Source organism: Haematobia irritans, chromosome 2, assembly GCF_050003625.1.
Source record: "Haematobia irritans isolate KBUSLIRL chromosome 2, ASM5000362v1, whole genome shotgun sequence".
NCBI lineage: Eukaryota > Metazoa > Arthropoda > Insecta > Diptera > Muscidae > Haematobia > Haematobia irritans.
The window spans coordinates 229,506,341-229,521,352 of NC_134398.1; the positions used below are offsets into that span (position 1 = coordinate 229,506,341).

Genomic DNA, 15,012 nt, shown 5'->3' on the forward strand with positions numbered 1-15,012 from the left:
CTACTCTTGGTGTTTTACAAAATATCAAAATGGTCCTTCTAACAATAGTGATGGCGAACTACTTACAAACATTTTTGGTACTTTTCCCAATCACAATTGACGATTGCTATAGTGTCACTTAAAAGTCAATGGTAGTGCTGAGAATAAAATACATTTCAAAAATTCAAATGTAGTACTGCAAAAAACAAAGAAAGTGGTAAATGATATTAAGGATAAAATTTCAAATTATTGCCTAATATTAATTTAATTTTTGCATGGGTTTTGTCAAAAATAATCATTATTGCGTTTCTAGATTGACTGCATATTCATTTGATATGATGTGATATAAAAAAAACTCTATACATTTCAAGTACTTTCCATTAACGGTCTTTCTTCTACAAGTTGTACAATAAATTCTATATTATCGATTATAACTTGCATACACTCATATAATTGTGTGGCAACGCTGTTTTTTATCCGTTATCACTCAACTATGAAAATACATTTGAGTCGAGCTTGACTACTATGCTTGAGTTGAAGAGTAAGATATACACTTGTGAGAGGTTTTTGATATAACAACAGAAATCAGTGTCTCAAGACACTTGAGTTTGCCATTTGGTTAATGCTCTGTGCCTTCATCTGTTGCTGTTTAATAGAGTAGAACGTCAGTTACCTGTTTGCCATAAATGTGTTTGGTTCTTGTCGCGTGTGTGCGGTTAACGGATTAGCTTAGCCTTCCTGAAGACGATAATTTTAGTGTGGTATTTAACATTTGTCACATTGATATCTTCATAAATTGTGTGCGTGTGTGTTGTTTTTGTTGCTTTAATCGTCGTCACCGTCACGTATTTTAGTACAAGTTGTGATTTTTGTATGATTCTTGTATGGACAACACCTTTTAATATCATTGAAATTCCTATAAAGAAGCATTTTACGTTCTACTACTCTATTGGCATAGGTAAGTTCCATTCACTAAAGTGCTGCGGTTGGAAATGAAATACAAATGACACATGAAAACTGTGAATGAATTGATCAGTGTTGGCAATCAGATTTCAATCCACAAGATTTCTAAGAGACACGCCACAAAAAAAAAAAAAAACATCCATTATAAATTGCCAAAATAATTATTGTGGGGTTTTACGAAACTTCCGCAACATTTTTTTTCTAAAGGTAAAATTCGGTTATCCACAATTTTTTTAATATTACCACTGTCGGGTATGGAACAGTGGTGTATGCGTGTTACATTGTGGACATTATTGTTGCTTTTGTTTTTTTTTTTGTAGATATAAATATGAAAAGAAAAAAGTGTTGACTATTACTGTAATTGCCCCTGTCGTTTCCTCCCATTACATATCCATCTCTTGTATTAATCGGTTTTGTTTGAAATCATTTCCATTGCCCACTCGCTGTTGAAGAAACCACAATGACCCCTCCTTTGTCATTGTTGGTTTGTTTTTATTGCTATTATACTACAATATACTAAAATTTTTAATTGTGTTTTCCAAAATCAAATGTAATAATGAATAACTTTGTTGGAAGGAATGAGCAGTATAGTTTTGTTTTGGCATTCATGCAACTGAAGTTGTGAAATTTTGAATGTTTAGTTGTAAAATATCACAATAACGCATTTGCACAGTGGCCTGAATAAATACAAAATTGAGGATATTTTACACGAAAAACGAATTTCTTCACCAATTAAATTTTTATTGTTAAAGTTGTTTCTTTAACCCTCTAATGCCCCAATTTTTTCGCATAAAGGCGGGATTGGGTATTAGAGTGTTAAGGCTACACTAAGTTCGTTGGGAACAAACGATTTTTTCGTGTAACGCTATGTCGTACGTCATATGGCTCTTTATGTGGGTTATTCAATATTCAAATACTTAGCTTATAAAATAATAAATAATACTTAGCCCACAACAAATTTAAAGCAGTTTCAATTGACAATTGCGCATAGCAAACTGAAAGAAGGAACGAAAATTTGGACAAATAATTAAAATGCAAAAGTTAAAGACAATACTTAAAACATTGCAATAAATTGGGCAACTGAAGATGTGAAATTTCAAATGTTCAGTTGTGCAATGTCTCAGACAGAAAAAAGTAGATAAACATTTTTTCTATACAATTTTTTCTCTAAACGCAAAGAAAATAGATTAGATAGTTCAATCGTATGCAGTAAATTCGGTAAATTTGCTCTTAAAGAAAATAATTTGTAGAAACAGAAATTTCATTTGTCAAAATTTTCGTTTAGGAGGAAAGAATTTTTAATATGGTTCGCGCCCGGGCGTTATGATTAATTGAGTGACAATTCATTTATCTTTTAGAGCAACAATTTAAAAATGGAGAAAATCTATCTATTAGTTATTGATAAATTCATGTATAAATAGTTGCCATATAGATGTATCTTAATTTAAGAATAAGAATAAAGATAGTCGAATAATTCAATATGATTATTAATACTAAAATTCATTATATTGGATTGTGATTCAAGTAAATTCAGTTCAATAACAAGTTGGAAAAAATTTATGATTTTGTTGAAACGAATTTCAACATAACCTTTCCGGCTGGGTGCAGCCGTAGGGATACCTCCCAAACCAAAAACTCGATTTTTTCAATTTCCACTTCCACATAATTTATTTAAAAAAATTGATTTTGCTCCTACTTACTTTGGACTAGGGACCAAAAAAAGTAGGAGCAAAATATTTTTTTTAATTTTACCAATTGCCCTGACGGTGAATCGAATGTCAGGTGTCGGATGTTGAGTGCTAAGTGTCGGATGCAGAATTGGGATGTTCCGGCAATTTAGGCTGAATGTTGCACAAGATATATATTAGCTCCGTTCGAGAACCCGATAATTTATGTCGTTCGTTTACACCAAAAAGCCAGCAAAAGAGAGCCGGAGAGAGATTACATTTGACAGTTATTAGATAGGGAAATTGCAAGTTTTTTTCTCCAGTAAAATCTTGGTAACCATAGCATACGTTGCCAGTTGGTTGTTGATAACAAACAAAGCACCAGTACAATGTACATGTTCCGCAACTACTACCCAGCAAAAACTAGGTAACCACATCTCATTACAATTGGCATTACCAGGAGTACAGCTGTCATTACACGTTGCATTACATTGCGTTGAGTTATAATGACTAACTTGTAATGACAAGAATAAATACTTCTCGGTAATTTTCGAATTGTTATTCTCAATTTTTTATGCAGTTGGCTGTTAATGACTTAATAAAATAGAATAAATGTTGGTACCATTACACTTCCAATATGCACTTAAACTAGATTTCAAATGCCATTTGAATGCCTTATGAAAAGGGACTTAAAATCCACTTTTAGTAGATTTCGAACCTAATGTGAATTGACTATTGGATATATTTTAACGTAATTCACGAATCCAACTCCCTTAAACAACCTACATTTATTTCTATTTTAAGTGTGAAATTAATTTGCGTGTAATCTTATTTCGATGATTTATTAGATTTTTTGTTTATTTATACAATTTTCTTTCTATTCAAGTAGTGCTCCTATTACAGCATTACTCACCCTATTTTGATCCATTGTAATCGGCGATAGAAACTAATATTTTCGAGATTTGGTTGTCTGAGACAATAAGTGGCTATTTTGCAAACTTTGGTGTATCTACGAATAAGTGATTACATATTAGGTGATTATATGCTCTAAAAGCACTACTTATTTCATGGCCGAAAGTATGCCTGGGGAGAAGTACTTTCCTCCTAGGACATGCGTATGTAAATGTAATCCGGAGCGATGCCAATTAATAAGTGCTTATTACTTTTTAAATAGGCTTACATACAAGATTACCGGGTAATGAGAGTTTTTGCTGGGTACTTGAAGTTAAAAAAAAAAACAGGATCTGTTTTTTGTTTTTAATATTTTAGAAGCTGGACAATTTGAATGTGCAAATAATTACTAGATGTCGTTCGTGTACTTTTCACCAATTTTATGAAAAGAGAGTAAAATACTCTCTTGCTAGTTTTTACTGGAAAAGGACGCGAGCAGACCTATTTATTAACTCCTTATTGGCATGTGGTTTGCAAGCCAACACTCATGCAGCTCATATTCATCAATACAAAAAAATCAACAGCACACAAGTAATGCATACATCCAAGCATGCCTATTTATAGATCTGTATGTAATGCACATACAATGGTATTTAAAGAATCTTTGTTTAAGAAAAACAAACCACTTTAGTTGTAAACATCTGACACTATATTTCTTAATATAAATAAAATAATTTTACATATATTCCATATATTCGTACATTTTCGAAATGGACAATATAGGATATGCAATATTACATCCGACGTAAAGTCATTCGTTTTTCTGAAACGAACCGCACATTATGAAAATTTATTTAAGCCGTTAGCCTAAGGTGCTAGTAGCTGTTTCTTATACATGTATTATAATTTGTAATTATAATAAAGATTTTAATAAATAAATACATATTTTATTTTAAAAAAAAACGTATGTAACAAACTAATGTTTTGTGATACAATTTGAACTTTTTGAAGAAATATAAAAAAACTGTCGCAATAGAATGTTTGCAACGCCAGTTTCTAAACGTTTTTTATGCTTATAATAATAAAATTTGGATTTTTCGATATTTTTATTGTAGAAAATCGTGATTGCGACAAAGACTACCTAAATTTATTTTAAATGAACAAATAAATGAGTCTTCCCACGTTTTTCTGTTGCTCCTAATTTATTTTCAATTTCATTTGTTTGTCTTCGTCTGAGTTTTCATTGTCCATATGTAGACTCCAATTGAAGCTACCACTGTGCACGTGAGTATGTACACATGTACTCGTACAATATCTCTGTCACCATCGCAAACATTTTGGTCTTATTAACCCAAGGCGACCTTATTGCCAAGACACGTTTTAAAATCAAATGTGCCTATGTGGTATTAGGAAATACTACTCGTCCGTTTTCCGGTTTCTAAGTACAATTATGGATAATGAATGTATACGGACTTAATCTTCTCATGCACATGTTTATATCTAAAAACAAAAATGTGTTTATTTGTATTATTATTAAAATATCTACATTTACTATCGGTTTCAATAGTTTCAATAATAACAATGTCTAGAACATCAAAAAGAACCAGTTTATCAATTGACAAACATTGGACTTTCATTGTGGCATAACTAGCCAGTGCGATAACAGAGAGGTCTTTTAAGTTTAATAACTACAGACGCAATTATGTAAAAGTTGCACTGTGTGTGAAATAGTGCCTTAGAGCGATTTTTATGTCCTTACCGAAGGGGTATTTTTTTCATTGGTGCAATCAAATTACGTAAAATCGATAAGGAAAGTCAGAAGACCCGAAGTGTGGTTCATGACGTCTTACAGATATGCATGATAAGCGAGATCGGTTCTTCCCGATGGCCATTCTAAACATCGAATTCTGACAACCCTTTCTGTAGAGGGCCAAATTTTCTTCAAATATTAAACTCAACCATAACTGCCATAAAGTATTTTCTCCTTAACACCTTTCAAATGTGCCGAACGAATATGGTGCAAAAATGTAGGGTGCCATATAGTCGCAACCCCTCGACTTTTGTTCTTTCGTATTTATTTTAATGTTAAAGTGGATATAGCAACACTTGATTGGAACTAAGGAAAACAAATTCTAGGTGGTATAGCAGCAACAAGTATTGACTAAATTTACCATCTACAGATTTTGCAACTTTTGGTGAATGGAGCCAGCAATGGCTCTTTGGCTAAGCGGAATAGATTGGCCATATTGTATTCGTGCAACTGTTCTTTGGTTTTTTGTAATCTATAAAAGTTTATCACGGACAACTTCTTTGGCTCAACATATTTCATCGGTTTCGAAATATACGCAACGTAGTAGTGTTGCAGTTTCAACAAACTATGATCTCGATAATTAATTATTTATTTCCACTTAACGTATCGTAGCTTTTATGCGGATATAGAGTTAGTACGTTAGCTTTAATAATTTTTGATGGTCGTCAGCATTTCAAGTTGATAGACATTTATAGACTATTGTTGCAAAATACTTAGTAATAAATTATATCAAAATTTATTATCATGTTCTAGTATATATATTTTGTATACAAAAACAAGTAAGGAAAGTCTAAAGTCGGGCGGGCCGACTATATTATACCCTGCACCACTTTGTAGATCTAAATTTTCGATACCATATCACATCCGTCAAATGTGTTGGGGCTGTATATAAAGGTTTGTCCCAAATACATACATTTAAATATCACTCGATCTGGACAGAATTTGATAGACTTCTACAAAATCTATAGACTCAAAATTTAAGTCGGCTAATGCACTAGGGTGGAACACAATGTTGGTAAAAAAATATGGAAAACATTTAAATCTGGAGCAATTTTAAGAAAACTTCGCAAAAGTTTATTTATGATTTATCGCTCGATATATATGCATTAGAAGTTTAGGAAAATTAGAGTCATTTTTACAACTTTTCGACTAAGCAGTGGCGATTTTACAAGGAAAATTTTGGTATTTTGACCATTTTTGTCGAAATCAGAAAAACATATATATGGGAGCTATATCTAAATATGAACCGATTTCAACCAGATTTGGCACGCATAGCTACAATGCTAATTCTACTCCCTGTGTAAAATTTCAACTAAATCGGAGTTAAAAATTGGCCTCTACGGTCATATGAGTGTAAATCGGGCGAAAGCTATATATGGGAGATATATCTAAATCTGAACCGATTTCAACCAAATTAGGCACGCATAGCTACAATGCTAATTCTACTCCCTGTGCAAAATTTCAACTAAATCGGAGCAAAAAATTGGTCTCTGTGGTCATATGAGTGTAAATCGGGCGAAAGCTATATATGGGAGCTATATCTAAATCTGAACCGATTTCAACCAAATTTGGCACGCATAGCTACAATGCTAATTATACTCCCTGTGCAAAATTTCAACTAAATAGGAGCAAAAAATTGGCCTCTGTGGTCATTTGAGTGTAAATCGGGCGAAAGCTATATATGGGAGCTATATCTAAATCTGAACCGATTTCAACCAAATTTGACACGCATAGCTACAATGCTAATTCTACTCCCTGTGCAAAATTTCATCTAAATCGGAGCAAAAAATTGGCCTCTGTGGTCATATGAGTGTAAATCGGGCGAAAGCTATATATGGGAGATATATCCAAATCTGAACCGATTTCAACCAAATTTGGCAGGCATAGTTACAATACTAATTCTACTCCCTATGCAAAATTTCAACTAAATCGGAGCAAAAAATTGGCCTCTGTGGGCAAATGAGTGTAAATCGGGCGAAAGCTATATATGGGAGCTATATCTAAATCTGAACCGATTTGGCTGATATTTTGCAAGTTTTTCGAGACTCATAAAATATTCGGATGTACGGAATTTGAGGAAGATCGGTTGATATACACGCCAATTATGACCAGATCGGTGAAAAATATATATGGCAGCTATATCTAAATCTGAACCGATTTTTTCCAAATTCAATAGGGATCGTCTTTGAGCCGAAGCAGGACCCTATACCAAATTTTAGGACAATCGGACTAAAACTGCGAGCTGTACTTTGCACACAAAAATACATCAACAGACAGACAGACGGACAGACAGACAGACAGACAGACAGACGGACATCGCTAAATCGACTCAGAATTTAATTCTAAGCCGATCCGTATACTAAAAGGTTGGTCTATGATTACTCCTTCTTGGCGTTACATACAAATGCACAAACTTATTATACCCTATACCACAGTAGTGGTGAAGGGTATAAAAATTGTAGGCAATTAAAATCTTCAATTACATTTTTATTGATTAATTAACCTTAACGAAAATTGTATTTAATTATTACTACTAGTCCATCGTACACCGGTGTTGGGTGTTTGAATAAAAGAATTAATCAATTTATTGGAATTGAAAATTTCTCATATTGTAAAACAACAGACTTATTAATTATTCCAAATCAAAAAACAATCAAATAATTTAGAATACAAATCGAATGGGAATAAAACCTGAAAACATTAAGTACATTTGTAAAGATATGCCCCTTTTTGAATATTCATGTTATGAAATTTACAAAATCGAAATCGTATATTAGATAATTATCACACATATACACAGAAAAAAAAAATTCACGAAATTTTTTCCAATTAAAATTTTAATTGAGTTTTAAAAAATAACCAATTAAACATTTAATTGATTCAACGCATTTTTTAATTGAAACAAAAATCAATAGTATCAATTAATTTTTTAATTGGATCAAAATAATTTTTTATTGATACTATTATTTCTGTGATTGAAGACATTTCAATTAAAAAATTAATTGGATCAATTAATTTCGTGATTGAATCAGAAAAATAATTTTATGTGTGCATTTCGCATACATAATACACCCAGAGAAGGAATATGATCACCACAACCCTGTTCCAAGAGCAAAATGTTACTTGTTCTCGGAAATTATGTATCTGATTTCGTAAAGCATGTTATGTTTGACGAGAAAAGAATATTTTTGCGACAAAAATGCTACATGGTCGCTGTGACATGTTGAAACATGTTTGAGGTGATCATATTCCTTCTCTGGGTGTATTTTCGAAAATCGTGAATGTACTGTATTTAGGTACAGTGTGATTTTATGTACCTTTCTATCATTTAAAAATGTAAAATACAATATCGATTGAGTCGACCGAATTTATCGGGTATCACAACTGCCAGCAGATAGTTGCTCCAACTGCCAAAAGGAGGTTGGCAATAAATTCGGTCATCACAACCAATATGTATTCTCTGTGTATATGCTTGAACAAAATGTGTTTGGGATATATGTTACAGAAGCGATTTTTTTGAGGGTGTAGGTTTTTTTATAGCTTATATTTTTCAAAAAGTTTATATTGTTTAAAATGGATTATTAAAGAACGATGACGATTTTAGCAGCTAAACTCGAACTTAATACTCATCTTAATGGAAAATCTGTTTGAATTCAAGATCATAGCAATCTAGCAAACAATATTATCATGATAACATTTTAGATGGTCATCAATTTATTTTAAGATTTGAGATTGTACACACAAAAAAATTCTGATTCAATTACAAAATTAATTGATCCAATTAATTTTTTTATTGAAATGTCTTCAATCACAATTTTGATTGGGCATCAAAAAAATACTTGATTAAAAAAATAATTGATTTCATTAACAAACTTCAATTAATTTTTTAATTGAAAATTTAAAAAATTTCAATCATTGACTTAATGTTTCTAGTTTTTTTTTTAAAGGTTAATAGTATCAAATAATTTTTTAATTGAAAAAGTTTTCAACTTGAATCAATTTTTTAATTGGGAATATTTTTCTGTGTAGCGTTTTCCATGGTGATGATTTTATTATTATCCAATTATTATGTTCGCTAGTAGAAGAACTATTGCGGCGAAAATGTACTTGAATATTTTTCTTAGTTTTTCAGTGTGTATTGGTAACATATTATAATCGTTAATCGAATGCAGATTCTATACAAAAGAAAAAAACACTAAATCGAAATAGAAATATATCCCCGCATGGATCTTCAATCTTTTACACAACATTAAATACATTGATGTTAAGCAGCAAACAAAGATTTTGGAATTTGCCATAATGCCTATTGTAACCTTTCAAATAAAATTCATATGGGCTTATTTAAATTCTAAAATTTATTTAGCATATTTTACATTTGGGAAAGTTTTATTATTTGAAACCACATTAAGATCATCTGTATTATGATGTTTAATATTACAAATTCTATATACATACATATGTATATATATATTGAGGTGATGTAAAATTTTAGTTTAGAAACTTTGATAACAACATGATTTAGACGCTGTCTTTTAATTTGGAATTTTTATTTTGTTATTTCGATCTATAATGCATTCTTAATTATTGGTATTAAATATACTGGTTTATCTAATTGATGAAAAATTATTCTGGAATCAATCTCTGACTTTGTTAGAATTACTTGCTTTGGTTACTGGCAAGAATTTTTGAAAACACTTCTAAAATAAATTCGGTGTGATTTTTTTTACTCGAACCAGTACATATTTATTACTGTTGTCCCATTCTCAATATGTGTCTTAGGACAGATTTCGAATATCTTAAATGCATTCATTTGGTCGGTATCGAATGATTTGTTTTTATCATTTGAGTAGAGCGATAATTAAAAATTTCTGTTAAGATTATTAACGACTTTATTATAGCTTTCTCATGTGTACTTTTCCTAAATGAAACATTTTTAACAATTAAGCTGTTTACCTTGCTCCTGCATCGCAAGTGAACCACGCCATAAAATTAACAAGCTCATGAATAGATCGTGTTACTGGTCTTCGACTACAAATTTATATTCGAGTTCCGGAAAGTTCTCTTGTATTAATAACATATATGCGATCGAATATAGTTATTGTATTTTGAAGCAGTTTTGGCGATATTTTAGGAGTATTTTTATATCTGTGGCCAACCCAGGCCAACGAAAACTGAACATGGCCACAGCATTTATTTAATATTTATTAAAAGTATTACATTATCACTAACTATTGGGAGGTACCATGGTGCAATGGTTAGAATGTTCGCCTTTCCTACAAAGGATCATGTGTTCAACACCAAAAAGTTTATTTGGATCTAAAAATTTTGACCTACCCTTAAGAATTTGGGAGCCACCGTGGTGCAATGGTTAGTATGCGCGCCTTGCATACACAAGGTCGTGAGTTCGATTCCTGCTTCGATCGAACACCAAAAAGTTTTTCAGCGGTGGATTATCCCACCTCAGTAATGCTGGTGACATTTCTGAGGGTTTCAAAATTTCTCTAAGTGGTTTCACTGCAATGTGGAACGCCGTTCGGACTCGGCTATAAAAAGGAGGTCCTTTGTCATTGAGCTGAACATGGAATCGGGCAGCACTCAGTGATAAGAGAGAAGTTCACCAATGTGGTATAACAATGGACTGAATAGTCTAAGTGAGCCTGATACATCGGGCTGCCACCTAACCTAATATCACGTAAATATTTTTTCAGTGCAGTGTCGTCCAAACATAAACAATTTTAAGATGGTGGTCTTACCCCTCTCAGTAATGCTGATGACATTTGCGAGTGTTTCAAAGTTTCTCTAAGTAGTTTCATCGCATTGTGGAACGGCGTTAAGTCTCAGCTATTAAAAGGAGGTTCTTGATGAGAGAGAAGTTGACATCGTGTGGTATCGCAATGGACTGAGTAATCCAAGTGAGCATGAAATAATGCACTGCCATTATAAACCCAAAAGAAAGTGAATCTTCCTTGAAAGAAAATGTTTTTTTATTTTAGAAAATATTAACTAAAATATTTTACTAATTGTAACATGCCACATATAAGTTTATAAATGTGAAAAAATAAACAATATTTTTTTCTGTCAAGAAAATTATTTACTCCCATTTTCCTGAAGCTCCGGGATACGTTAGCTAACGAACTTTTAGACCGTACTACGGACATATCTGACACATTGCGTATATATTCCAGTTAGGAACTTAAATGCTGAAATTTTTTAATTTAAAGTTAGCAATTTTCTTTCTGTTAACAGGCAGTTGAAGCCTAACGGAGCTACATGAAAATGATAGAAGGATAAAAATGGAGATAAAAATTATTAAAATGTCTTTAGCGCTATATGCAGCTCAAGAAGACACAGTTTTAGGAAACATTTACTCATTTCAGAAACTTATGAACGCAGTTTATATAAACTTCGGAAAATAGGAACTACCCACACAAACGTTTGAAAAATGCTAAATTTCAACAATTTTTCAAACATTTTTTTAAAGGATTAGGGTAATATTCAAGTTGAGAAATTGTTGAGAAAATCGCGTTCTCAACAAAAAACACCCTCAACAGTGAAATTCAACACATTAGCAATAATATCTCAAGTGTTATTCTCAAATTGGAATGCATCGCTACTCAATAATTTGTCAAACAATTTTCGATGCGAGTCAAATTCAAAATTAACATCGTTGCAAATACTTTTCAACCTAAATTTGTATGAATGATATCCCCACTTCAAATTGAAAGTCAAAGCCAAAATTCTATGAATTTTGTATAATTCATTCATTTTCATCAAAATAAAATATATAATAATAATACACTACACTACATAATACACTACAATACCAATTGATAAATAATAATCTTATTAAACATATTAACCCCTATTTTCATAAAGCTCCGTTAGTGTTCCGTTAACTAACCAACTTTTAAACCGTATTAAGGACGAAGCTGTCATCTTGCCTTTATATTCCATAGGCCAGTTAGGAACTTAACTGACGAACATTTTTCAGTTAAAGTTAACCGAGGAAAAGATAATTGAAATTTACTTTCTGTTAACTGGCAGTTAAAGCCTAACGGAGCTACATGAAAATGGCCGTAAGAAATAAGAAAAAAAAAAACAAACAACAAAACTTTAAATATCTTAAACATTATTAGTAAACACTTTTGCATTGATAATTCGATTTCCTTCCTTTTGGTGTCATAAAACAGCATTAAAATTTATTAACATGCGGGCAATTTGAAATTAGAAACGTATTGGACCGCGTGTTAGAATTGATTTCCAGCAGAAGGAATTCACAAAATATCCATTTTAAACTGATAATACCATATGAATTAAACTGACGATGTGATGCACATTTTCATCCTGAAGTTGTTGATTTCAACAATTTGTTGTTTTTAACAATTTTAATTGGTTGCACTTGTAATGTTTCTGGAAACTTTTTCTTGTCGATAAGCCACTCATTTTTCATTGGTCAGCTTCTTAATGTTTGCAAGAATGTAGCATCCAAAGATTTTAGTTTTCTGCAAAGAGATTTAAATTTAGTGACTTCTCTAAAGTGTTGATTTAATTTTTCATATTGACGTACTAATTATTATAAACTATTTGAAGCAGTTCCAGTTCAGTTTTCAAAGATTTCGTCAACATTTTGGGAAATTGGAAGTAATTCGCAAACAATTTGAAGATGTATTGAAGATGAGCTATTTCAAGTCAAGTTGAATTTATGTTGAAAATTATATTTACCCTCAAACTGAAAAGTTGTTGAATTTAAAAAACGCTCATCCTGTGTTTATTGGGTATTTTCTAATTTAGTAGAAATGGTTTCCTTCATTTATATAAATTTTTCTTATTTTTAATGAATGTCATTAAAGTAAGCAAAAAATTAAAATAAGGAAATATTTCACACATTTGGCAAAATTTACTAAAAAACCAACTAATTTTCATGAACTAAAAGTTAAATCGGCTATAAAAAAATGACGTTCATTTTTTTCTCAGGGTACCTAACCTATCGCCAACTTCGCCAGAGCTACAATAATTAATAAATATTGAAAGGAAAATATTTTTTTCTTCTACACTCAAAAAAAGTGAACTCTCTATTTGACTAAAGCCAATTGAACTTTATTTTAGTTCATGGAATTATTATATATGGAGAACTTTTCCTCTTCTCTAATAATTTTTTGTGTATGTTAGTTAAATGAACTAAAAATGGGTAAAAATTATCACAAATGAAGTAAAAAGTTTTACTAAATTCGTACTTCTCACAAAATAGTTCATTATTCCTCTAAATTTGTAAATTTTATTAGAAATGTACAATTTTGAACTACAAACTACAAAATTTTAACAAGTGAAAAAAATTAATTATTTCTAATAATTTTTTTTGAATATGTAGAAAACTAATTACTTATTTTTGTGATATCGGTGCGATGTCAGCGTTTGTAATACTGTTTAGTTAAAATTTTCTAAAAATTCCTGTTTTGTTATACCCTCCATCATAGGATGGGGGTATATTAACTTTGTCATTCCGTTTGTAACACATCGAAATATTGCTCTAAGACCCCATAAAGTATATATATTCTGGGTCGTGGTGACATTCTGAGTCGATCTAAGCATATCCGTCCTTCCGTCCGTCCGTCCGTCTGTTGAAATCACGCTAACTTCCGAACGAAACAAGCTATCGACTTGAAACTTAGCACAAGTAGTTGTTATCGATGTAGGTCGGATGGTATTGAAAATGGGCTATATCGGTCCACTTTTACGTATAGCCCCCATATAAAGGGACCCTCAGATTTAGCTTGTGGAGCCTCTAACCGAAGCATATTTCATCCGATCCGGCTGAAATTTGGTATATGATGTTGGTAAATGGTCTCTAACAAACGTGCAAAAATTGGTCCACATCGGTCCATAATTATATATAGCCCCCATATAAACCGATCCCCAGATTTGGCTTGCGGAGCCTAAAAGAGAAGCAAATTTCATCCGATCTGGCTGAAATTTGGTACATGGTGTTGGTATATGGTCTCTAACAATCATGCAAAAATTGGTTCACATCGGTCCATAATTATATATAGCCCCCATATAAACCGATCCCCAGATTTGGCTTGCGGAGCCTCAAAGAGAAGCAAATTTCATCCGATCCGGCTGAAATTTGGTACATGATGTTGGTATATGGTCTCTAACAACCATGCAAAAATTGGTTCACATCGGTCCATAATTATATATAGCCCCCATATAAACCGATCCCCAGATTTGGCTTGCGTAGCCTCAAAGAGAAGCAAATTGCATCCGATCCGGCTGAAATTTGGTACATGGTATTGGTATATGGTCTCTAACAACCGTGCAAAAATTGGTCCACATCCGTCCATAATTATATATAGCCCCATATAAACCGATCCCCAGATTTGGGTTGCGGAGCCTCAGAGAGAAGCAAATTTCATCCGATCCGCCCGAAATTTGGTACATGATATTGGTATATGGTATCTAACAACCATGCAAAAATTGGTCCACATCGGTTCATAATTATATATAGCCCCCATATAAACTGATCCCCAGATTTGGCTTGCGAAGTCTCCAAGAGAAGGAAATTTCATCCAATCCGGTTGTAATTTGGAACATGATGTTAGTATAAGATCTTTAACAACCGTGCCAGAATTGGTCCACATCGGTCCATAATTATACATAGCCCCCATATAAAACGTTCTCCAGTTTTGATTTCCGGAGCCTCTT

The 15,012-nt window shown here is 32.2% G+C and overlaps 1 protein-coding gene across 1 annotated transcript in view; it reads left to right on the forward strand.

Moving 5' to 3' along the window:
- Nucleotides 1-607: 607 nt before the first annotated feature.
- LOC142227318 (alpha-tocopherol transfer protein-like) overlaps nt 608-15,012 on the forward strand; it is a 31,744-nt gene continuing 17,339 nt past the window's right edge. Inside the window, exon 1 of the mRNA XM_075297784.1 lies at nt 608-937. The gene's annotated coding sequence lies outside the window, so the exon portion shown is untranslated. The remainder of the gene's footprint in view (nt 938-15,012) is intronic.